Source organism: Lepidochelys kempii, chromosome 4, assembly GCF_965140285.1.
Source record: "Lepidochelys kempii isolate rLepKem1 chromosome 4, rLepKem1.hap1, whole genome shotgun sequence".
Lineage (NCBI taxonomy): Eukaryota > Metazoa > Chordata > Testudines > Cheloniidae > Lepidochelys > Lepidochelys kempii.
The window spans coordinates 130,320,238-130,346,834 of NC_136383.1; positions in this window are offsets into that span (position 1 = coordinate 130,320,238).

Consider the following 26,597-nt stretch of genomic DNA (forward strand, 5'->3'; position numbering starts at 1 on the left):
GGGGACTGCCTCCCGCTTTGCGTACAGCACCTGGCACAAAGGGCCTTGATATCGATTAAAGCTTCTAGATGTGACTGCATTGCAAATAATAAGCGATTAAAATTAGGCGAGATGAAGCCATGTTACATATTTCCTGTACAGACCCATGGTTCCCAATATAGTATTACATAATAGATCCCACCTAGCCTTGGGCACTGTGGGGAACCATGAATCTTTGCAGAATATTTGCAATATGGATTCATTTACACACACACACACACACACACACACAAAATACATAAGAATTCAATATACACCTGTATTAATCAAGCACAAATTTGACCCAGTGGAAAGAGATGGAAAAAAAATCTCCTCCTGAGCTTTGAGAAGCAATTAATCATTCACATTCTGTTATTCTGTATCACACACCAGGAAGAGGCTGTCAAGAGGCTTAAATAACGTAAGGAATAATTTTGCAATGAGAATGTAAGTTCACATCGATCTGATGTCACGACACAAGCCAGAGCTGACACGCCACGTGGTCTATGAATGAAAGGTTACTGTTTTATTTAGAAAACCGGTAATGAGCTCAAAAATAATGGTGTCATAATTGATGTAAAATTGCTCTATTAGAATGATTTGTTCTCATTATGCAAGCTCAAATTGTTTTTAAATGAGGCAGTTGGGGTTCATATTCATTGTCTCTTGTCTAATTTTAAAAGACATTTGAAATACCTTAAAGCAGAAAATTAATTAAATAGGTCCAGAATGCAAAAGCACTCTTCAAAATGAAAGTACAATTTGTTATTGTTGTTTAAAAGCAGTGATCAGATATAGGAGAAAAATGAAAAGCAATTTAATTTAGCCAGATTTTAGGGGTTCAGATATTTGGGATCTAGATCAGTTTCATATAAGGTTTTAGACAATTAAGTCCACATCTTGTTTTAGTTTCACAAGTAATGGAGTTACTCTGGATTTATGCTTGATTAAAAAAGGAAAAATTGGCTGACAAACTTTTTGGCTATTGGAAAACATACTCCCTCCAGCCTTGCAAAAACAGTGCCACTGAATGGCATTCATGCTGCAGTTGTCTGTATACCGGAGGTCAAACTGTCAACCAGGACCCCACAGTGATTGTAAATATACTTGCTGTACCTCATGGAATATTTTTTTGGAACTCTGCCCTAAACCCATGTTATAAGAAACCAGCAATATTGATCAAGGTGAGGATTTGAGGAGGGTTGTGTGTGTGGTACTTTGTGAAAGTGACTGGCAAAAGATGGAATAGGTCCAATAGGAGCCAAGCACTTACATCCTTGTAAACTATGGGGAAATCTAGATAATCCTTCTCAGCTGAACACTCTTATCAAATAAAATTTGAGTATTATATAGCCCAACCATTACAATTCACAGCATTGTTATGACGGGGTTTTGGACAACTATGCTCCATTCTGCAGTGGAGATAATGGTAATTTTAAAAATAATGGTGGATGCTGTTGAATAATGCAAACTGAGGAGAATAGAAATGTATGGTAGAATCAACTCAACTCTACCCTTACTTGGGATGTCTGAGCGTTTATTTTGTTCAGTGGGGTAGCTGTTTTAGTCTGAATCCACAAAAACAATGAGGAGATTAACAGATTTATTTGGGCATAAGGTTTTGAGGGTAAAAACAGTGGGTTTTTTACCATGAAAGCTTATGCCCACATAAATCTGTTAGTCTTTGAGGTGCCATCGGACTCCTCATTGTTTATTTTGTTGAGTACTAGGTCACTTTAATGGCACATAATGATCAGTGTTATCAAGAGTGGGTACCTGTGTAACTATTTCAGTGGGAGGCTCTGATACTCAGCACCTCTGAAAAGCCAGACCATGTTTTTAGGTTCCTAAATATGGATTTAGCAACACCTGAAAATTAACCAAAAACATCTCTGTTTGAATACATGTAATTGAAATTAGAAGTCAGAATAGGTATATCCTTTTAAAAATGTAATTTTAAAGAATTCAACACATTGTTATACGTAATTTGCTATGCTTCATAAAATAAGACCATATACTGCAGCTGAGCTTAGGAAAAAAATCAAAGAGGATGAGACTTACTGTAGATAAGATTCTAGCTGGCTATTTATACTGGCTCTACAGTACCGACAGACTGATGGGTATAGAACCATAAGAACGGTCATACTGGGTCAGATCAAATGTCCATCTAGCAGAGTAGTCGGTCTTCTAACAGTGGCCAATGCCAGGTGCCTCCAGAGGGAATGAACAGGTAATCATCAAGTAATCCATCCCGTTGCCATTCCCAGATTCTGGCAAACAGAGGCTAGGACACCATCCCTGTCCATCCTGGCTAATAGCCATTGATGGACCTATCCTCCATGAACTTATCTAGTTCTTTTTTGAACCTTGTTATAGTCTTGGCCTTCAGAACATCCTCTGGCAAGGAGTTCCACAGGTTGACTGTGCATTGTGTGAAAAAATACTTCCTTTTTGTTTGTTTTAAATCTGCTGCCTATTAATTTCATTTGGTGACCCCCTACTTCTTGTGTTATGAGAAGGAGTAAATAACACTTCCTTATTTACTTTTGCCACACCAGTCATGATTTATAAACCTTTATCATATCACCCCTTAGTCGTCTCTTTTCTAAGCTGAACATTCCCAGTCTTAATAATCTCTCCTCATATGGCGGCCTCTCCATACCCCTAATCATTTTTGTTGCCTTTTTCTGAACCTTTTCCAATTCCAATATATCTTTTTTGAGATGGGGAGACCACATCTGCATGCAGTATTCAAGATGTGGGCGTACCATGGATTTATAACCATAGGGTTAGAAGGGACCACAAGGGTCATCTAGTATAACCCCCTGCCAAGATGCAGGATTTGTTGTGTCTAAACCATTCAAGGGATATGGCTATCCAGCCTCCCTGTGAAAGAGCTTCCACAACTTCCTTCGGCAGTTTGTTCCATTTTCCTACTGTTCTTACAGTTAAGAAGTTTTTCCTGAGATTTAATCTGAATCTGGTATGCTGTAGTTTGTAGTTGGAGTCTCTTTTTTGATGTACTCCACATGACTGAAAATGTGTTAGTATCAATGAAGTGATAAATGAATAGGCAACCCATCTGTGTGTCTATAGATAGCCCACTAAAACATACTCTTATGTAACTCAATATCTCCCACTAGGTCCACCTCCTATCAGCTCTCTTGTCTTGGGCACCTCATAGGGTCCTAAAACCCAATCTCCAGGCCAAACTTGAACATGTACACCACATTTAAACAGCCCCTTAGCCTGAGCCCTGAGAGCCTGAGTCAGCTGGCACAGGCCAGCTGCGGGTGTCTAATCACAGGATAGAGACACCCTTAGGGAGCAGACCTAGCTGTTCAATACAGACATGAAGCTATTTCCCTGGGTCATTTGCTGCCTCTGAGCCCTTTGTCCTGCTTCCCCGCAGCCTGTATTTCATATGGCCTCCCTTTGCTTCCCAGGACACGGACTTCTCCCTAGGTCCTCCCAGCCCCTTCTCTCTGGGATGGAACTCTGCTCCATCAGGACTGCTGCCCTGTGCCGTGCCCCTCTCTAGGGCCCACCACAATGATTAGTTCCCTCCCTGCGGCCTTCTTAAGTCCACATTTTCTAGACCTCCCCAAAGGAAAGAAACTCCCTACCACCTCTGTCCTAGGTTTCTCTACTTGATTTCCCCTGTAGCTTTCACTTCCTTCTTCTATGAAGGCCCAGCTCCTCCCGCAGGTGGGTATAATGACAAATCAAGTCTGGTACACCCCGTAGGTGCAGCAGAGTTTTCTGAGTTCTCAAACTCCTGGTGTACAAAGAATTAACCATGTGGGGCAAACACCCCATTGCGCCTAGCTGGATAGAAAAATCAGACCCTTAAGAAAAGAGAAACATTCTTTTCCTCTTTATAAGAAGGGGAACTGTATAAAATACCTTTTAAAAAAAGTTTCCCTCTTGATCATACCTATTCAGGCACTTCATTCAACTTCCTTGTGACTATTTCCATTCTTAAAGTTAGGAATGTGCATACTTGCCTTGCTGAACTGAAACCTACATGTGCATGGAAACCCCACACACTCCCGGTTGGAAGGAATCAGAATGCTTAACTGTATGTCATTGTGCTATACTGCTAAAAGAAAATAGACTCTCTTCTTTTTCCAAGCCTAGGTAAGAATAACTAGAATATCTCAGTTCTACATCTCTGCTGATCTCAAGTCCCAAGTTACTCTGGTGCATAGCACATTTACAAATATAGAGGAGATGAGCAACAATCTGTTGCAACATACAGCCTGTAAAAATATGCCTGTTCTAATAATTTGTTGTTGATTTATTACCACATTATTTAATCTATTATATTTTGGTTTTCGCACTCTGACTGTTCTAAGAATAGCTATAAGGTCACTGCAAATAAAATACTGTTGCTTTCAAGAACCAGTCAATTTCTTGTGCTATTTGTACAAATTTCCAGCTGTTTCACAAGACTGCTTCTTGTAGCAACTTAACTTTTTTTCAGCCCTGTGTTCTTACAGATTATGGTTTATACTGTACAATCTTTTATTTAATCTTCCTTAATATTCAGGTAAATCAAGACTTGTAAATTTCAGAGTTATCACTGTGAGACTAGTGTTAAAGAAGGAGTTTTCCAGCCTTTTCCTTCCCCCCATCCCCCGCCATTTCCCAAAGTAACTCAATATAGCCCTGCTTGGTTTTATGTAGCCTGTAGACAGTCTAGTGTCACTAGTAACAAGACCAGCGGGATATGACTGTGGAGAAAGACACTATTCATGATGACGACCTTTTGTCGGAGTGAGTACATACGAGTGGGGATAAGTTTTTCTTTGACACTGGTAAATTTCCATGCTGCCCATGTCCCATCCTACACGTCCTTCTGCTGGAAAAGAGTGCTTAGGGAAAAAATAAGAATAGGTTGCCCATCAATGCAGTCAGGAAATGAAATCACACATTTTCCATATAACATATACATGATGGACAGAACAGGTTTGTGATCACCAAGTTCCCCTTCCTGGCTAGTCATGACACTGCAAGTTCACTGTGCATCAGTTTCTCCTCTCTTCACCACCCTGTCCAACCTCTCAGACCTATAAGGACAGAACCACAGCTCAAGTCCTGCTGGATACCTTTTTCTCAGGCTGCCATTTTATAGTCCAATGGCAAAACAAAGCAAGTTCAGCTACTTTAAGTAGGCCTTTACCTGTTCTTCATCCCAAAGATGCCCCCTTATTCAGGATCCATGCTATAATCGACCACTGGGGCTCCCTCAGTCTATAGGATGCTTCTCTTAGTCTACCCCTGAGAGCCTTCTAAATCAAGTAATTCCCCTTAACCCAGGGACAACACCTTCAGGAGTCTACAGGTCTTCCTGCTGTCTACTTCCCCAGTCCATCCTGGGCTTCTCTCTGACCTCTCTGCTCCCATAAAGGGCATCAACTTCCCATCTCTCTCTCTCCCCTGCATATTCCTCTCCTTCCTGTCTATTAGTAGCAGGTTGAGTACCTATTCTATCACAGGGGAACTAGATTATAACCTAAAGCAATAATCCCACAATAGAGTTTGTCTACACTGCAGCTGGGATCAAGCCTCCCAACCCAGGAAAACAGACTCAGGCTAGAACGGCTTGAGCTAGCACACTAAAAATAGCAGTGTGGACACTGTAGCTCTGGTGGAGACTTGGACTAGCCACTTAATTTCAAACACAGGGGGTTGGATGGACTTGAGAGTCCAAGCTGTTGCCCAAAACACAATGTCCACACTGCTATTTTCAGTGCACTAGCTTGAGCCCTGGTAGCACAAGTTTGTCTACCCAGGCTTGCAGGCTCACTCTGAGCTGCAGTGTAGACAAACCCATTGAGATAATGAATTTTCATGGCTCCACCCACATGGATCCTATTGCAGGATTGTACAGGGTATATTCTAAGCCTCTCCCTCTCAAAGAGATAGGCACCAAAGTGTGGGCTGCAGGGAGGCACTTACTTCTGTGAGTGGGAACTCCTCTCCTGAAGTCAGGTGGCTTAGGCATTGCTCATTCTCACAAGAACTGCTTAGAGGCACCACCACTCTCCTTATGACAGATATGATATGATTAGACAACTCACCTGCTACATGGGAGATCCAGGTTCAATTCCTGCTTCAAAGAGAGAGAGAATTTGTAGAGGTGTCTCCTACTTCTCAGGAGCACTCTAACCACTTGGCTATGTGATATTCTGATGTGGTGCTCCCTCATCTCTCCTGTAGAAAATATGACACAGAAATTAAGAGTGACCTCATAGGTGGATGCCCCAACCACCAGGCTACAAACATGCTCTCACTCTCGCTCTCTCTCTCTCTCTCCCTCCCCCCCCCGCCCCCCGCTCCCCCGTGACTATTTATTCAAAGCAGAACAGGAGAGATTGAAGAGTATTTATAAATATTTGTATTTTAGTGTAACCCTTCTGCTGGGTGCCAAAGTCAGCAACAGCCAGTTCCCATACACCCAGCGGTCCTCTTCTAAAATAAATAAAATTATGATGCAAGGCACCACACAGAGCCATGGTCCCAAATCTGGCTCTCAGAAAATTAACTTCATTACCAAACCAAAAAAACCCCTACCACCTCTGTCAAGGTTCCTCCCCCACTCTGAACGCTAGGGTACAGATGTGGGGACCTGCATGAAAACCTCCTAAGCTTATCTTTACCAGCTTAGGTCAAAAACTTCCCCAAGGTACAAAATATTCCACCCTTTGTCCTTGGATTGGCCGCTACCACCACCAAACAAATACTGGTGACTGGGGAAGAGCTGTTTGGAAACGTCTTTCCCCCCAAAATACTTCCCAAAACCTTGCACCCCACTTCCTGGAAAAGGTTTGATTAAAAAGCCTCACCAATTTGCCTGGGTGACTACAGACCCAGACCCTTGGATCTTAAGAACAATGAACAATCCTCCCAACATTTGCATCCCCCCTTTCCTGGGAAATGTTGGATAAAAAGCCTCACCAATTTGCATCGGTGACCACAGACCCAAACCCTTGGATCTGAGAACAATGAAAAAGCATTCAGTTTTCTTACAAGAAGACTTTTAATAGAAATAGGAGTAAATAGAAGTACAGAAATCCCCTCTGTAAAATCAGGATGGTAGATACCTTACAAGGTAACTAGATTCAAAACATAGAGAATCCCTCTAGGCAAAATCTTAAGTTACAAAAAAGATACACAGACAGAAATAGTTATTCTATTCAGCACAATTCTTTTCTCAGCCATTTAAAGAAATCATAATTTAACACATACCTAGCTAGATTACTGACTAAAAGTTCTAAGGCTCCATTCCTGGTCTATCCCCGACAAAAGCAGCATATAGACAGACAGAGACCCTTTGTTTCTCTCCCTCCTCCCAGCTTTTGAAAGTATCTTGTCCCCTCATTGGTCATTTTGGTCAGGTGCCAGCGAGGTTACCTTTAGCTTCTTAACCCTTTACAGGTGAGAGGAGTTTTCCTCTGGCCAGGAGGGATTTTAAAGGGGTTTACCCTTCCCTTTATATTTATGACACGCCCCCCAAATCTCAGCTCGGGTGAAACACTGGCTGGGATTTCTTCCTGGAGCTCTAGGAAAAACAGAGTTAATAAGACACATGCATCTCTAAATATAATACCAAGTACATAAAGACTAACAATATTTTCCACATCTCAAGGATGATTTTAACCAGTTGATTCTGGGAAACTTTCATGGGAGAAAAGGAGTACTTGTGGCACCTTAGAGACTAACCAATTTATTTGAGCATGAGCTTTCGTGAGCTACAGCTCACTTCATCGGATGCATACCGTGGAAACTATACCTACAACCTATCCTAAAGGATGACCCAGCACTCTCACAAATCTTGGGAGACAGGCCAGTCCTCGCCTACAGACAGCCCCGCAACCTGAAGCAAATACTCACCAACAACACCACATACCACACAACAGAACCACTAACCCAGGAACTTATCCTTTCAACAAAGCCCGTTGCCAACTGTGTCCACATATCTATTCAGGGGACACCATCACAGGGCCTAATAACATCAGCCACACTATCAGAGGCTCGTTCACCTGCACATCCACCAATGTGATATATGCCATCATGTGCCAGCAATGCCCCTCTGCCATGTACATTGGTCAAACTGGACGGTCTCTACGTAAAAGAATAAATGGACACAAATCAGATGTCAAGAATTATAACATTCAAAAACCAGTCGGAGAACACTTCAATCTCTCTGGTCACGCAATCACAGACATGAAGGTCGCTATCTTAAAACAAAAAAACTTCAAATCCAGACTCCAGCGAGAAACTGCTGAATTGGAATTCATTTGCAAATTGGATACTATTACTTTAGGCTTAAATAGAGACTGGGAGTGGCTAAGTCATTATGCAAGGTAGCCTGTTTCCTCTTGTTTTTTCCTACCCCCCCCCCCAAGATGTTCTGGTTTAACTTGGATTTAAACTTGGAGAGTGGTCAGTTTGGATGAGCTATTACCAGCAGGAGAGTGAGTTTGTGTGTGTATGGGGGTGGGGGGGATGTGAGAAAACCTGGATTTGTGCAGGAAATAGCCCAACTTGTTTATCATGCACTTGTCACTTTGGATGGGCTATCACCAGCAGGAGAGTGAATTTGTGTGGGGGGGTGGAGGGTGAGAAAACCTGGATTTGTGCTGGAAATGGCCCACCTTATGATCACTTTAGATAAGCTATTACCAGCAGGACAGTGGGGTGGGAAGAGGTATTGTTTCATATTCTCTGTGTATATATAAAGTCTGCTGCAGTTTCCACGGTATGCATCCGATGAAGTGAGCTGTAGCTCACGAAAGCTCATGCTCAAATAAATTGGTTAGTCTCTAAGGTGCCACAAGTACTCCTTTTCTTTTTGCGAATACAGACGAACATGGCTGTTACTCTGAAACCTTTCATGGGGAGTGCATCAGCCACTTTGTTAGAAGCTCCTGAGATGTGTTGGATGTCGAAATCAAAATCTTGGAGAGCTAAACTCCACCGAAGAAGTTTTTTGCTATTTTCTTTGACGGTGTGAAGCCAATTCAGTGCAGCATGGTCGGTTTGCAGGTGGAAACGCCATCCCCAAACATATGAGCATAGCTTTTCCAGAGCGTAGACAGTGGCGTAGCTTTCTTTTTCAGGGACTGACCAGTTGCTTTCCCTATCAAACAGTTTTTTGCTGAGAAACACTACAGGGTGGAATTCTTGATCAGGTCCTTTCTGCATTAAAACTGCTCCCACACCACGCTCGGACGCATCTGTGGTTACTAGAAATGGTTTGTCAAAGTTTGGGGCCCATAGTACAGGGTCAGACATGAGTGTAGCTTTAAGCTTGTTAAAGGCCTTCTGACACTTTTTGGTCCACTGAACAGCATTTGGCTGTTTCTGTTTGGTTAGGTCTGTCAGTGGGGCGGCGATTTGGCTGTATTGCGGTACAAATCGTCTGTAATAACCGGTTAAGCCTAAGAAGGATTGAACCTGTTTCTTTGACTTTGGGACAGGCCACTTTTGGATAGCATCCACTTTGGCCTGTAGGGGGCTGATAGTTCCTTGACCCACCTGGTGTCCAAGGTAAACCACTCTGTTTAGGCCTATTTGACACTTCTTAGCCTTAACAGTTAGTCCTGCCTCCCTTATGCGCTCAAGGACTTTTTGTAGATGTTCCAGGTGGTCTGCCCAGGAATCCGAAAATATGGCCACATCATCAAGGTAGGCGACTGCATATTCTCCTAATCCCGCTAGGAGACCATCTACAAGTCTTTGGAAGGTGGCAGGTGCATTTCGCAGCCCGAAAGGGAGTACATTAAATTCATACAGCCCGAGATGTGTGGTGAAGGCTGACCTTTCCTTGGCAGATTCATCTAGCGGTACCTGCCAGTACCCCTTGGTTAAGTCCAAGGTAGAGATGAACTGGGCCCATCCCAGTTTCTCTAATAGTTCATCTGTGCGTGTCATTGGATAGTTGTCTGGGCGAGTTACAGCATTTAGCTTACGGTAGTCCACGCAAAAACGTATTTCGCCATCTGGTTTGGGAACTAGAACCACTGGAGATGCCCATGCACTTCCAGAGGGGCGGATTACACCCATCTGTAACATATCCTGGATCTCCCGTTCTATAGCAGTTTTAGCTTGAGGAGACACCCGGTAAGGTTGGACCCTAATTGGGTGAGCATTACCTGTGTCAATGGAGTGGTATGCCCATTCAGTCAGTCCTGGGGTGGCGGAGAACGTTGGCACGTACCTAGTGCACAGCTCCTTGATCTGCTGTCACTGCATACACCCAAGGGTCATGGAGAGGTTCACCTCTTCCACACCACCAGCACATTTCCCTTCGTAGTAGACACCTTCAGGCCACTCAGCGTCATCTCCTCCCTGGGCGGTAAACTGACAAACCTTTAATTCTCTGGATTGATTAGAAGAGCTGAGAGGTGGTGGGCTGCTCCGTGCCGCCGTCCAAGCTCTCTGGAGGCTTTCATCTGCTTCCTGTTCGGCCTGGAACTGTTCCCTTGATGCTGGAGACATCAGTTCCTCATTGGATTGTGGACCTATGCTTGGTCCCTCTGGAAGCGATATAGGGGATGGAGCTGTTTCTGTTGACTGTGAACCGCTCTCCGCGGTTGCACTATGTTGGGATTCAGGCTCCGGCTGAGCCTCTTGTGTAGGGTTATCAGCTGCTGCCAGTTCAGGTTCGGTGGGGCCCTCTGGTGTTGAGGTTGCAAGTACTGGATTCAGTGCTGGCAGTGGGTCTGGTGTTGGTTGTTTGCCTGGTTCCAGTTTTGGGACTGGTTCCGTCTGGGTCTCTGGGACTGGATCCACTACTGCTGTTGCAGACATTGGCCTGGGATCCGGGTCCATCACCTCTGACCGTGTCCTGATAGAAGTTTCCGGAGCAGAGCTAGGCCTCACGGCTTGTTTAGCCTGGCTGCGGGTGACCGTTCCCACCCTCTTGGTCTGCTTCACATGACTGGCCAAGTCCTCCCGCAACAGCATGGGGATGGAATAGTCATCATAGACTGCAAAAGTCCACGTTCCTGACCAGCCCTTGTACTGGACAGGCAACTTGGCTGTAGGCAAATTGAAAGAGTTGGACTTGAAGGGTTGAATCGTCACTTGGATCTCTGGGTAGATTAAATTGGGGTCCACTAAGGAAGCATGGATAGATTACATGCCCCAGCTCGTTACATTTAAAACATCATCCAGCTGATGGGTCACTGGGGCGTGGTGGGTTGCTGGAGAATGGGGTGGTGGGACGATAAGGTGTCTGGAGGGTTCTTTGGGAGGTAGGTGGGGCCTTGGGCGGCCCCCGGTAATAGGGTGTGGTCTGGGGTTGTCCCTTCTGGTCTCCGCTCCAACTGTGACCAGTTTTCTTCTTCTCTGCCACCTCAACCCATCTGGCTCCAATCTCTCCTGCCTCAATTAAAGTTTTGGGTTTCCCATCTAGGATGTATCTTTCTATTTCCTCAGGAACACCCTCTAAGAATTGTTCCATTTGCATTAGGAAGGGCAAATTTAGTGGCGATTCAACACTTGCTCCTGATATCCAGGCATCCCAATGTTTCACAACGTGGTAGGCATGTCGGGTAAATGACACGTCTGGTTTCCACCTTAGGGCTCTGAACCTCCGACGAGACTGCTCGGGTGTTATCCCTATTCTGACTCTCGCCTTGGATTTAAACAGTTCATACTTGTTCATGTGTTCTTTAGGCATTTCAGCTGCCACCTCAGCTAAGGGTCCACTGAGCTGCGGCCTCAGCTCTACCATGTATTGGTCAGTAGAGATGTTGTACCCAAGGCAGGCCCTTTCGAAGTTTTCTAGGAAGGCCTCAGTATCATCGCCTGCCGTGTAGGTAGGGAAATTTCTGGGATGGGGAGTGGTACCTGGAGAAGGATTCCTAGGGTTTGTTGGTATATTCTGTTGAGCCTTTATCTTCTCCATCTCCTCCACATGCTTCCTCTCTTTTTCCTTCTCCTCCAGTTCTTTGGCCCTTGCCTCCATTTCTTTGTCCCTTGCTTCCATAGCTCTCCTGTAAGCAGCTGCTTGGTGTTGTTCTGCCTCTTTCGCTGCCTCTTTCACTGCCTCCCTTTCTTGTTCCTTCTCCTCTTTCTTGAGCCGCATGAGTTCTATCTGTCTTTCATGTTCCCTTTGTGTTTCCTCAGCCTGAAATCTGGCTAATTCCAGCTTTTGTCAAGCCGTGGATTTTGTCATTCTAACCTCTCTGTTTTTAACTAACTTTACACCCGAGGTTTAGAAATAAACAAACAAAACTTGGCTGTAAAATTTTGCTGTGCTGGAATAGAATACCTATTCTCTGATAGTGATTGTCAGCCTACAGAGAAAGACAATTCCCTTGTCTCTGCTCTGGCCCCAAATCAAAGCAAAAAACCTCCAACTACTTGGAAACCTGCTTACCAGCAGTCCAAAGGAAAAACAAATTCCTTTTCAAACCGGTGCTCCTTTAAAGAAATCAAAATCCTAAAAAAAAAAAAAAAACCTGCCACTTTTGTCTCCAGGCAAATGAGTAGAATACCCTCCCCTGTTTACTTTTAGGGGAAAAAAAAACTCTGGGTTGGAAGACTGTGAATTTCCCTGCAGGAGTTAAGTACCCTGCCTCCAAAGAAAGAAAACCTGCAATTCACAAAGATAATCCCCTTTTGTCTCTGCTTGGCCACAAAGCAGAGAAAAAACAAGCTGCTTTCAGTTTCAGCTGCTTTCTGGACTTCCTTTCCAAAGGAAATAAAAATTCCTTTTTTAAAATCTGTATTTCTAGTTCAAAAAATCTCAACTGGATCTCAAAATGATTTCAGGTTAATCCCACCACTCTGCCACCATGTCAAGGTTCCTCCCCCACTCTGAACGCTAGGGTACAGATGTGGGGACCTGCATGAAAACCTCCTAAGCTTATCTTTACCAGCTTAGGTCAAAAACTTCCCCAAGGTACAATATATTCCACCCTTTGTCCTTGGATTGGCTGCTACCACCACCAAACAAATACTGGTTACTGGGGAAGAGCTGTTTGGAAACGTCTTCCCCCCAAAAAAACTTCCCAAAACCTTGCACCCCACTTCCTGGACGAGGTTTGATAAAAAGCCTCACCAATTTGCCTAGGTGACTACAGACCCAGACCCTTGGATCTTAAGAACAATGAACAATCCTCCCAACACTTGCACGCCCCCCCCCTTTCCTGGGAAATGTTGGATAAAAAGCCTCATCAATTTGCATAGGTGACCACAGACCCAAACCCTTGGATCTGAGAACAATGAAAAAAACATTCAGTTTTCTTACAAGAAGACTTTTAATAGAAATAGGAGTAAATAGAAGTACAGAAATCCCCTCTGTAAAATCAGGATGGTAGATACCTTACAGGATAACTAGATTCAAAACATAGAGAACCCCTCTAGGCAAAACCTTAAGTTACAAAAAAGATACACAGACAGAAATAGTTATTCTATTCAGCACAATTCTTTTCTCAGCCATTTAAAGAAATTATAATCTAACACATACCTAGCTAGATTACTGACTAAAAGTTCTAAGGCTCCATTCCTGGTCTATCCCCGACAAAAGCAGCACATAGACAGACAGAGACCCTTTGTTTCTCTCCCTCCTCCCAGCTTTTGAAAGTATCTTGTCTCCTCATTGGTCATTTTGGTCAGGTGCCAGCGAGGTTACCTTTAGCTTCTTAACCCTTTACAGGTGAGAGGAGTTTTCCTCTGGCCAGGAGGGATTTTAAAGGGGTTTACCCTTCCCTTTATATTTATGACAACCTCTATACTCGTGGTGAGCCACTCACTCCAGAGCATATTGTCCTTTCATGATTCCAGTTACTATAATCTTTTATAAAATTAAACATATTCCCATATGTTTGTTAAAACAACAAAACTCAATGGTGGGATTATGGGTAAACAATATTATAGTTCATGTAAACAAAGCTACCCAAAATGGCTTTTCAACTTCTTCCTTACAGAGGAAGTGGAGAGCTGCATCCCTTTGTGTCTTTTTGCTCTGGGTCTTACATCAGATGGGGTTTAATTTTTAATGGCCTTTCCCCACACATTTATGATTGAGGGCAGAGTCTGCCTGACCATCTAATGATGATACGTTGTGGGGATAAGAGGATTTGCAGGCACACAGTACCTGAAGCTGTTGGACTCCATCCACCTATGTTGAGGTCCTGCTACACAAAGAAGATATCTTGGAATTCTCTCTCTCTTCTCTGCTGCAGGTGATATACAGTCACATTGTCTGCAGTTCCAGATCACTTGCATTGGTATAAATCAGGAGTAACTCAACTGCAACAAAAAGACTGCTCTTGCAGTATTCATGTCTGCTGCTAAAGAGAGAACTGGCAGAAATAGTTTGGAATAACCCATTTTGTAGAGTAAAGAGGCTTGAATAATTTGGATAAGCCACTGAACTCATCGATGCTTATCTGAACCAAGCCTAACTCCAAAACGCTGAGGTTCTTCCATCATGCTTACAGCTAGGTTCAGCATAGATGAAGGTCTTTATATACCTACTCAAGTCTCTTATTAAAACTCATTCTGCCATGCACACAAGAGACGATCCAACACTAATATAAAAGTACAATCTAACCTTCAGTGATATTCTCTCCTCTCCAAAGCATCCTGTCAGCTCCAGGTGCCATTTAGGGCCAGATTTTGGTACTTTGTGCTCATGCTTAGTAGTAGCTTACGACAGTGAAGTCAGTGGAACTACTTTTCATAGAATCATAGAATATCAGGGTTGGAAGGGACCTCAGGAGGTCATCTAGTCCAACCCCCTTCTCAAAGCAGGACCAATACCCAATTAAATCATCCCAGCCAGGGCTTTGTCAACCCTGACCTTAAAAACCTCTAAGGAAGGAGACTCTACCACCTCCGTAGGTAACGCATTCCAGTGTTTCACCACCATCCTAGTGAAAAAGGTTTTCCTAATATACAACCTAAACCTCTCCCACTGCAACTGGAGATCATTACTCCTTGTCCTGTCCTCTTCTACCACAGAATAGTCTAGAACCATCCTCTCTGGAACCACCTCTCAGGTAGTTGAAAGCAGCTATCAAATCCCCCCTCATTCTTCTCTTCTGCAGGCTAAACAATCCCAGCTCCCTCAGCCTCTCCTCATAAGTCATGTGTTCCAGACCCCTAATCATTTTTGTTGCCCTTCGCTGGACTCTCTCCAATTTATCCACATCCTTCTTGAAGTGTGGGGCCCAAAACTGGACACAGTACTCCAGATGAGGCCTCACCAATGTCGAATAGAGGGGGACGATCACGTCCCTCAATCTGCTTGCTATGCCCCTACTTACACATGCCAAAATGCCATTGGCCTTCTTGGCAACAAGGGCACACTGCTGACTCATATCCAGGTTCTCGTCCACTGTCACCCCTAGGTCCTTTTCCGCAGAACTACTGCCTAGCCATTCAGTCCCTAGTCTGTAGCTGTGCATTGGGTTCTTCCGTCTTAAGTGCACGACCCTGCACTTATCCTTATTGAACCTCATCAGATTTCTTTTGGCCCAATCCTCCAATTTGTCTAGGTCCCTCTCTATCCTATCCCTGCCCTCCAGAGTATCTACCACTCCTCCTAGTTTAGTATCATCCACAAATTTGCTGAGAGTGCAATCCACACCATCCTCCAGATCATTTATGAAGATATTGAACAAAACCGGCCCCAGGACCGACCCCTGGGGCACTCCACTTGACACCGGCTGCCAACTAGACATGGAGCCATTGATCACTACCCGTTGAGCCTGACAATCTAGCCAACTTTCTACCCACCTTATAGTGCATTCATCCATTCATCATTTTGGAGCACAGTGCTACTCAACGTGTGTAAATTGAGGGGGGGAGGGATAGCTCAGTGGTTTGAGCATTGGCCTGCTAAACCCAGGGCTGTGAGTTCAATCCTTGAGAGGGCCATTTAGGGATCTGGAGCAAAAATTGGGGATTGGTCCTGCTTTGAGCAGGGGGCTGGACTAGATGACCTCCTGACGTGCCTTCCAACCATGATATTCTAAATGGGTCAGACCCTTGCCTTTCAATTTTAAACACAGTCAGTGGAGAGAGCATCTTTTTGTGGTCCCAATTCCGCTGCCCTTACTCCTATTGAAGATAATTTACTCTACAAAGACTCCTACAGATTTCAAAGGGCCTATTTACAAAGTAAATTACTTCTCCAGCATGAGTAAGGGAAGCAGAAGAGGACCCTTTGAGTCTTGCACAGCACCAAAAGCACTGTTGACACATTACACATAAAATGATGATGATGATGATGATGATAACATATGTGCCAACATGCAAAAGGTTTTTCTATAGTTCAGAGCTATTTTATAGCCTAACTGATGTCTTAGCTTTAGGCACAGAGAAAAAAAATCTTGAGCACTGGATGCACTGACTGCTTTGTATTTGACAATCAAAGTTTAGGAATGGGGCTTTATTTTAATCTGTAAACTGCAAGCTGCTCCCTTCTAAGGTGGGAGATAGTTGCATCTTTTCAAGTTTAGTGGTTTAAAAGAAGTCTAAATGGAATTAAGTTGGAACACTCTGCCTGTGTGTTCATTATAGCTCAGGGGAATGCAGTGGGAGTCTTGTCAGCTCATTAGTGGCGATTATAAAACCAGAGTAATTCAAAGAGGAAGTAACAGCTGTTTGAAAATGCTAGCTGAGAAAGTAGAGCAGAAATGCACATAAAATATGGGCACTCTGAAAATAATAGTAGCTACATAAAATAGATGCAGTTTAAACATTATTTAAAAATATCTCGTAAACCACTTAAAATCCCCCAGCACATAAATCACTAATGAGCGATGCAAAATACGTAGCATGCTAAAGAAATTATTCATAAAAACAGCTTTCCTATACATTCAGATGGAAGCTCCTCACCCTCATCCTAGTTGTTATTGGGATCCACATCCTGAATGAAATCTTTCCTGAACCTCCTCTTCCAACCTTTTCCACCCCCCAAACTCTCCTAGCTTATCAGAAGCAAACTCCCCACAGACCAGCACACACCAACTGAAACTGGAACCAGATGCTGCCAGAAGAAGAGGTGCAAAACCTTGCAGACATACCACCACAGCTCCAATAATCGACACCCCCCACAACACACCTTTCAAGATCCCTGGGTCCTACACGTCCCAACAGGACAACATGTCACATATCTCATCCAGTGCACTAACCACCCTTCCCACTAACCACCCTCTGCTGCTGGGAGCTTGCTGGTGCCTTGAGGAGGAAGAAGGAGACCTCTGTTGCTAGGACAGCATGCGGGAACCCTGCAGGACACCGGGCAGAAGGCCTCCTGAAGGACTGCGTATCTTTCCAACTTTGCTCTTGTGGTGGAAGTGTCGACTGTTGCTGTGGGGAGACAGGGGGTGTGGCAGGGACCCTACCCCCCCCCACGACTGTCCCCTCCACTGCCCCCACTTACCATCTGACTCTGCTCCTTACTCTAGGACTCAGCTGTTTGCCTCAGCCCTCTTTCCACACTTGCGCCTGTAGCCGCAGCCCGCAGAGACCTGCGTTTGCGAGCACACATGGGCGCATGTGCCTCCTCCCTCCCCTTGGATTAGCCCTTACCTCTCCTGCTGCTTTTGGCTGGTGGACTTTCCCATCGTCTGCCTTGCCCACCAGTCTCCCTGCAGCAGTTTTCCCTTCCTACCTGCCCCACCCACCTCTTGCTGCCCATTCCCCCCACCCCCTTTTGCCGTGGCCCCTGGTGGCTTCAGTTTGTTTGTCTGCCCTATCCCTTGTCCTTCAGAGTTTTGCTTGTTTGCCTGCCCCTGCAGCTAGTCCTTTTCCTCTGCTTGCCCTGCCCCCAGCCTGTTTGCTTCCCCCCTTTCCCGCCACAGTAACCCTGCCCCGGCTAGCCCCTTTGCTCCTTGTGCCCATGTCCCCCTCCTACATGCTTGTACCCCCCATTTTATGTTGAACTGGAAGCTAACCGGCTGCAAGTTGTGCAGCTGGCTCATGATGAATGGGTGGGACCGCTCGGGGGCCTCACAGGGCAGGGGCCCAATGAAAAGGTCTGGAGGGCCCGGGTGCAGGGTGGGCAGGGAGAACCCTCTCGCAGGACCCGGCCGAGGTAAACTTGAGAAGTGTGTAGTAAGGCAGCCCTCACCTCCTGAAGTACGTGCCGGGGAATACGAAGGGTGGAGAGCCCCATGCGCTGAGTGAGCATTAGGGGATCCATCCAGTCTCCCCAGTCATAATTCACGAGGTCTCCTATTCTGGTGACTTCTGCCAGGACCAACCTCTGGTGCACCGGGGACTCTCCCACCTGCACACGAAATTGGGGACCGCAGAGCCCCTGCTACACAAGGAAGTCTGCCCCCTCGGTGGCCGCCATGAAACCAACTGCCAGGTCCGGAGGAGGTCCTGTTAGGAGACCGGCAGGCCAGAGAGGTCTCATGGAAGACCTCTTGAATGGAGATAAAGGAGCTGCCAGTCATATCAGAGCCCTCGGAAGTGGCACAGGAAGGGGTGCGCCACCGTGCTTCACGCCGGACTACCTGCACCGTAAAGAAGTCTCTGCAGGGCTGGAGGCGAAGACACGGACCTGACTTCCCTTATCTTAAAAATCAGTTATTTTCTCAAACTAGGAAATCCTATCAGTCTGGCACCGTCTGTCTTTAGTAAACCTATGTTTACAGCTTTACATGGGGAGATTCCCCTGTGGGTGCGTGAGATGGCAGCATGGCTTGATGGGTGATTGAGGGAAAAGTGAAGAACTAAGGCTGACATTAGTGGAAGAACACTGGTGAGTTGTTGACAATTTGATAAGTGAGTAAAGTACTTTTGGTGAGTAAAAACAGCAGTTCAGGCTCTAATCCACTGAAAATGAGAGCTGAATGGTAAAATTAAGACATTTCTAAAAAAAAAAATAAAATTAAAAAGAAAAAATGGCTTTGATGGTGCAAATGCCTCTTATTAAGTTATGTTAATAGCCTTGTATGCACCATAAAACAGATGGAAAAATGTTTTTAAAAGAACCCAGATGAGAGAAGTTAAAACAGTTTTCAATATTTTATACATGGTCATGGGCTTTATTAGAAAAGATAAATATTCTGAAAACGAGTTACTGGCTGTGGGATTATTGTGTTGCTCCATATAAGTGTACTGTTCAATATTTCACTCCTTAATTGCATGCATATTTTATGGAGGGTTCATTTCTGAATAATAGTTTTCTTTCTATTATGCATAGGTTTCCTGTTAGGGGAGATTATTCACTTTCAGCAAATATGTCCAGGCCTAAATTGGGGACATGTTGCATTAAAAAAAACTAAGGGCTTCCTGCCATTCTGCAAGACAGCTTGCAATAGCCTAAGGATCTGCCTGCATATGCTATGCCAATCCTTCTCATCTATCATGTCACCCTGTGGGACAAGGCATAGAGCCTGGAATGGGAAGGTCCTCAGGCTATTGCTGAGTTGCTCATACAGTGTCAGGAGAGGAAAGTTTTTATTGCTAAGCACTTGCCTTCGATCACGGAACGCTTACAGATGTTTTTGTCCCAAAGATCAAACACAGACTGCTGCTTGCGGGGTGAAATGCTAAATAACAGTGATCCAGGAATGGTGAACTTGCTGCTCAAACTCTTCATGCGCAAGTTCCTGCACTAGCAGCGTGCTGACTGACAGCATAAGCAGTGTCAATGTGTTGTTCTTCTAGGTCCCGATTCCAAGCCCATTGAAATCAGCGAGACTCTGTCCATTGATTTCAGTGGACTTTGGAGCAGGTGCTACATTTTTGTAACATTTTTGTAATTTAAAAAAAAAAATGTATGTTACAAGCATTTTTATGCTGTTTTAAATGCTGTTCATTGAAACAGTGAATGTTAGCCTGGTTAATGGTAGCATAGGCCTTGTGCTAATTGTTAACAGCACACTCGCTTCACAAACAAATATAGATATTTACCATCCAGGGTTAACTTGAGATGGCCTACAAAATCTGCTACAATTGAAGATGAAAGAACCAAGTGGTGTTTTGTTTTCATGAAGGTCTTGATCTGACGCCCCCCGAATCTTCCAATTTTATGGCCACTGGATCAAATGTAGCAGGTTTAGAACTATGTGTGTTACATTTTGGCCTTGCAAAAATTTGTCAGTTTCACCAAACACCTGTGTGAGAGTTGCTCTCCAGTAGGTTTTCTGGGGGAAGAGGGATGGGGAGCAGGGGAGATAGGCAGAGATTGCACCAGCACGCTCTAGTGGGAGGTTTTGCAGTGTGTGTGTGTGCAGCCCCAGGAACACAATTTGTCCTTCCTCTGAGTACACTTTTTGCTGCCTGCACAGCCCACTTTTGAGATTTCTCTCACTAGTTTGGGGCTTGAATCATAGGGTTAACAATGACCAGCTGACAGTGTAAAACTCAACAGTCCTTGTTGACCCTGAGGGACAGATATGTAGGTGTCTAAAGATGCAGATAGCTGTCTGGTAGTACTTTCAAAAGCACCTAATCAGGTAATCACTTAAGCCCCATCTACTCCATTGGGAGTTCAGCCCTTAACTTTCTTAGGTGTTATTGAAAATTGCACTAGACCCTTAAATACCTGTGAAAATATGGCTCTGAGTGCTAAATCCTGCTTAACAATGTACCAATTACCATAACCCCTCAAGAGGATGTTGTAAAATCATGACAGGTTGCAGAGTAGCAGCCCTGTTAGTCTATATTCGCAAAAAGAAAAGGAGGACTTGTGGCACCTTAGCGACTAACCAATTTATCTGAGCAGAAGCTTTTGTGAAGTACAGCTCACTCGGATGAAGCGAGCTGTAGCTCACAAAAGCTTATGCTCAAATAAATTGGTTAGTCTCTAAGGTGCTACAAGTACTCCTTTTCTTTTAGTAAAATCATGTAATTTGCTAGGGGAGACAACTTTTGACAACTCCCATTCCCTTCCACCTTTTCCACATACTTCCTCTGAAGCTAAAATAGAAGAGTCTGCAGCACCATGTGAGCTCAGTTAGTTCTATTATCCATGCATTTATTGAAGTGAGGAAGGCACATACTTGCCCTAAAAACAAAACACACTGTGGAAAAACCAACAAACATAACTCGGGGTAACACAGTGCTGCTGTTCTCATTTAAAAATGTGGAATTAAGTAAAATGTGAAAGTAATCTGCTCTCATCAGGGATGCAAACTATTGTTCTGTGCCTGGATTAAATAAATCTTTATTGAGATTGCAAGTGTATGTCACCATTTATTTTTTCCCTCCCAAGAGGCATACTGTAATATTTTCACAAATGGCAACAAATTAAAAGGGGAAGAACTACAGTTCCAGCAAGCAAAGCACCACAAAGCTCTTATCTCACATTTCTAGGAACCAAACAAAACAATAGTATGGAACACAAGCAGGCTTTTCCTTCACTGCTTACAGACCAGATAATTCTGAAAGGTTTGGAATAGTTATCTTGAGCAGTTCAGTTTCTCTTGTAATAAAATTCTAAAACCAAACAACTACACACATTATTAAATTGAATATCCTCAAATATCCTCAAAAGCTTCCCTCCCCACTCTTCTTTATTTCTAAATTATATTATTGCATTACATTGACAGAATGCACACACTTTGAAAAACATATCAGATTTTGTTTGAATGGCTTTGGGTCTGCAATGAGATGCTTAGAAAATGTGTCTGTTTTCTTGGACACCTACATACTTTGACTGAATGACCATTTGCAAAAAGAGCAGAGTGGCTTTTGTGGAGCTCTAAGTCACTTAAAATATTTTTGGCTGAACGTTTGAGGGCAAATTTCCTAACTGGAGATACGCTGTATTTCATATTATTTCATTGAAACCTATCTGGGGAAGAAAGAGATGTGACTACTAATAGTAACTGACTTTTTTCTTTTTACAAGAAAAAAGTTCCAGTCTTTGAACCCAAGTGGAACTTAGCCTAGGATAAAATGTAGCTAAAATGGGATGGCTCACAGATAAAATGAAACATAACTTTGATTCCTTTTATTTCCAAGGCCAGGCACTGTGAACCAGTGTATTACGCACTGGTCCGGGATTCACAATATGTTCTATTTCTAGCTCTGCCACTGACCTGCTCCATAGCCTCAGGCAAAGTCATTTCACCTTTCTGTGCCTCAGTTTCTCCAACTGCAAAATGAGTTGATACATAACTCTCTTTGTAAAGTGATTTGAGCTCTATGGAGGAAAGACCAGTATCGTATCTCAGGGATAGAATCATGCCAAGCAGAGTGCAAAAGATTTGAGATTATCCAGTCTACCCCTCTTCTAGTTAGAGTTTTATTCCCTCCATGCAGAATATGTATCATATCTTAAATCATTACTACACATAGGCTAAGGTTAGTAGCCATTGCATATAAAATCTGCTATAGTTATACATTGCAGCTCTATGGGCTTGTCTTTACTACCAAGGCGATCAATGCTGCTGTAATCGATGCAGTGGGTGTTGATTTAGCGGGTCCAGTGAATGCTAAATTGACAGCAGAGCATTCTCTGGTTGAATCCGGTACTCCAGCTCCCCAAGAAGAGTAAGGTAAGTCAATGGGAGAGTGTCTCCGTCGATGCAGCGCAGTGAAGACACAGGGGTAAGTCGACCTAAGCTACATTATTCATGTAGCTGGAGTAACGAAACTTAGGTTCACTTACCCTGGTAAGATAAGCCTTGTGTGTGCTAATGGTTAGAGCATGAAAGAATTCTGGACTCCTGGGTTCCATTCTTAGTTCTACTGTTGACCCATAATGGGATAACTTATCTAAGCTTCCCTCTACCCTTCTGCTAAAAGGGGTACAGTGATCTGTAGCTACGTAACTCACAGGCATATTGTTATTTGGTGTATTTTTATAAAGTGTTTTGAAGACTTTGAATGAAAGGAGGTGTCTGAGGGCAAAAGCATTATATGTTGAAAAATGAGACTTACCTCACACTATGTAAAATGTAATGTTCAATGTGGTTGAAGTGCTAATTTAAGTTTAAAAGATTTTTTTAAATAAATGAATAAATGCGCCCAAACTTAATCACAATCTTAAACCATTGAACCATTATAGAGTTATTACCTTACCCCTAAGCCAAAATCATTAATTGTAGGTTTTGGAGTGGAAGAGCTGGGAAAGCCGGTCCGACCCTGTCCAGCACGGCATACCATACCATACCAGCTTACTTTCACCTCTGGTTAAACCCCCAACATTTTGACCAAGATGGCAGCTGACATACTGTCACAATATTATGCCTGGTCAAGAGTTAATTTTCACAACATATAGTCTTAATTTGAATTGGTTTCTTTACGTGGTACAATGAGTGCACTTATTTCTCTCCTGGAGCAGCACCCAATCAGAGCTCCATTAGGCTTGGTGATGGACACAGCTATAATGAAAACACAGTTTGTGCCCCAAGGAGTATGTAAAGTATATCCGAGATGAGAAACAACAGGTGGATTCAACACATACTCAGGACCAGTAGAAAATTGTGTTTGCTCCCATGCTTCCAAGCTTCAGTCTTGTGCTGGGCAGTGCTGTTACTCTTTAGGAATGTAGGTGATGTGGGAAGGTCATGGTCCTTCACTATGATATATCTAACCAAGTGCTCCAGTCCCCCAGTCTCTGTAAAAGGTTCATTTTAAAATAGTCTCTCTCTCTCTTGCTTTCTGTGGCCAGAACTCATACCATGAGAACAATTTTCTAATATGGTCTACAGAATGGGACATCAAAATACAACCATATTTGGTTGCTCATGTAACCCCATGTCGATCTGGATATCAATTTAAGGCCTGGTTGACACTTAAAACTTAGGTTGACATAGCTATGGTGTTCAGGAGTATGAAAAATCCACACCCCCATAGTGACATAGTTATGCCAGCCTAACCCTTGATGTAGATGCAGCTAAATTGAAGGAAGAACCTGGTGACCACTGATTGATATGCATACCATGTAATACTGAGGCCATGTCTATACTAAGCTGCTACAGTGCCATAGCTATGCTGCCATACCGCTGTATTATAGACACAGACTACAATGATGGAAGTTTTTTTTCCCCCCCCCCATTGCTGTAGGAACTCCATTTCCCCAATTAATGGTCACCAGGTTGACAGAAGCATTCTTCCTTCAACTTAGCTGCATCTTCACATCCCTTAGCATGAATCCATTCATGTAGCTTTGGCTCTGGTCTGATCCAGGGACCTGTTTTCTAGTTCTGGTTCAAAAGTGGCTGACATATAAGAACAGATGTTCCTGAAAGATTTCTACTCATGATGATGGATGTATTCCAGGCATGGCTGACTTGTGAAACTTGCTGTCAAATTTGAACCTAAACCTTAGCCCTGATTCAGCCTTGATCTCAAAGCCACCTGACCGGCATCAGAAAACAGCTCCCCACACCCATCTCCGATAAAACCATAAATAAATTAAAAATATGTAATATGTGCACACCTTTGGGTTTGCTCTCTTCCCTTGATGAATGTTTGTTGGAAGCTCAGATCAGGTACTTTTGTTCCAGAATCATTTCCCCATACATAAAATAAAAGCCAGTAGTAAGTTGAGTTGCTCCCCTGGCATTTCCCTCTTCATTAACACTCTTCCCTACCCTCCACTGGATTTTCAAGTTCTCCTTGGGGGTGGATGTGGGGGGGGGGGCAAACAAACAAAACACACAGCCCTACTTTGTTTTTGTCCATAGTAATTTAATTTTAAAATGAGTCTGAAACATGCTATGAAACTTTACGAGCTTTCATATTACATTTAGTTTAAATCCAAGCCACCCTCCCCTGCAAAGATGGTTGGAAGGCGCCTGTTTCAGATTAGCAGCTTCTTAGCTAAGCAGCTTTTCTTGGGAATGAAGCCTTGATCAGAATGAAGAAGTCTCTCTCACAAGGAAATTATTAGGCGAGTAGGAACAAGTAAGTTGTGTTATGGTGCTCCTAGAGCAGGTCCACTAGAGTTCCCATTCATCTCTTCCTCTCCAGTGACCGTATAATGAAGGAGTTTATATTGCACTAGTGCCTAGAGGCCTCAGCCAGATCAGGGCCACAATATGCTAGGCACAGGACAACCACATAAGACTAGCCAGTCCTTGCCCCAAAGAGCTCACCGTTCAAAAGAGAAGAAACAAGTGGTTGGGAGGAGTAAGGTATATTAGGATAACAAAATAATAGGATGTTTTAGCAGAACTATGTGGGATATAAAATGACCACCCCTATCATTTTCCATTCTATTGGCACATACAGTCTAGCTTCAATTTTTCTTATATTGTTGGAGGATGGCTTTCAGTGATCGAGAAAAGGTGTTTAATGTAATTTAAATTGCATTTTTGCAAATGAAATGTAAATTTACCTTTAATTCAGTTTCAATTAATTGAACAGACGTCAGGTGACATGATCCTGCTTTGGATAACAAGGAGTTTGGGATCTTAATGCAAATGTGTCTGGCTTCTCTTTCTGCACAAGCCATGCACCTAGACCTCAACCGGCAGCTGAACCGTATTTTGAAATGTATGGATTAATGTTTTAAATGCTCAGTTGTTTCTCTATTTTCCCACTGCCAACTGATATTATTTTCTGGCTATTACCTTACGGATTAGTATCCATAGCTAGGTCTGAAATTAATTTTACTGAAGAGTTCATGTATGATCCCTCCAGATCTCTGCAGACCCATTTTGCATTGTAGAGTGGCCATTTTAGCTATTGCTTTTTATTAGGACCCAGCATGAGTCCACTCCAGTCTAGATAAATTTCACTAGAGAAAGGAAAATAACTAAAAATGACAAATATAAACTCAGCATAAGAAAGAAAGCCAGTGAGACAGCCACCATAGAATCATAGAATCATAGAATATCAGGGTTGGAAGGGACCTCAGGAGGTCATCTAGTCCAACCCCCGGCTCAAAAGCAGGACCAATCTCCAATTAAATCATCCCAGCCACAGCTTTGTCAAGCCTGACCTTAAAAACTTCTAAGGAAGGAGATTCTACCACCTCCCTAGGTAATGCATTCCAGTGTTTCACCACCATCCTAGTGAAAAAGGTTTTCCTAATATCCAACCTAAACCTCCCCCACTGCAACTGGAGACCATTACTCCTTGTCCTGTCCTCTTCTACCACTGAGAATAGTCTAGAACCATCCTCTCTGGAACCACCTCTCAGGTAGTTGAAAGTAGCTATCAAATCCCCCCTCATTCTTCTCTTCTGCAGACTAAACAATCCCAGTTCCCTCAGCCTCTCCTCATAAGTCATGTGTTCCAGACCCCTAATCATTTTTGTTGCCCTTCGCTGGACTCTTTCCAATTTATCCACATCTTTCTTGTAGTGTGGGGCCCAAAACTGGACACAGTACTCCAGATGAGGCCTCACCAATGTCGAATAGAGGGGGACAATCACGTCCCTCGATCTGCTCGCTATGCCCCTACTTATACATCCCAAAATGCCATTGGCCTTCTTGGCAACAAGGGCACACTGGTGGCTCATATCCAGCTTCTCGTCCACTGTCACCCCTAGGTCCTTTTCCGCAGAACTGCTGCCTAGCCATTCGGTCCTTAGTCTGTAGCTGTGCATTGGGTTCTTCCGTCCTAAGTGCAGGACCCTGCACTTATTCTTATTGAACCTCATCAGATTTCTTTTGGCCCAATCCTCCAAT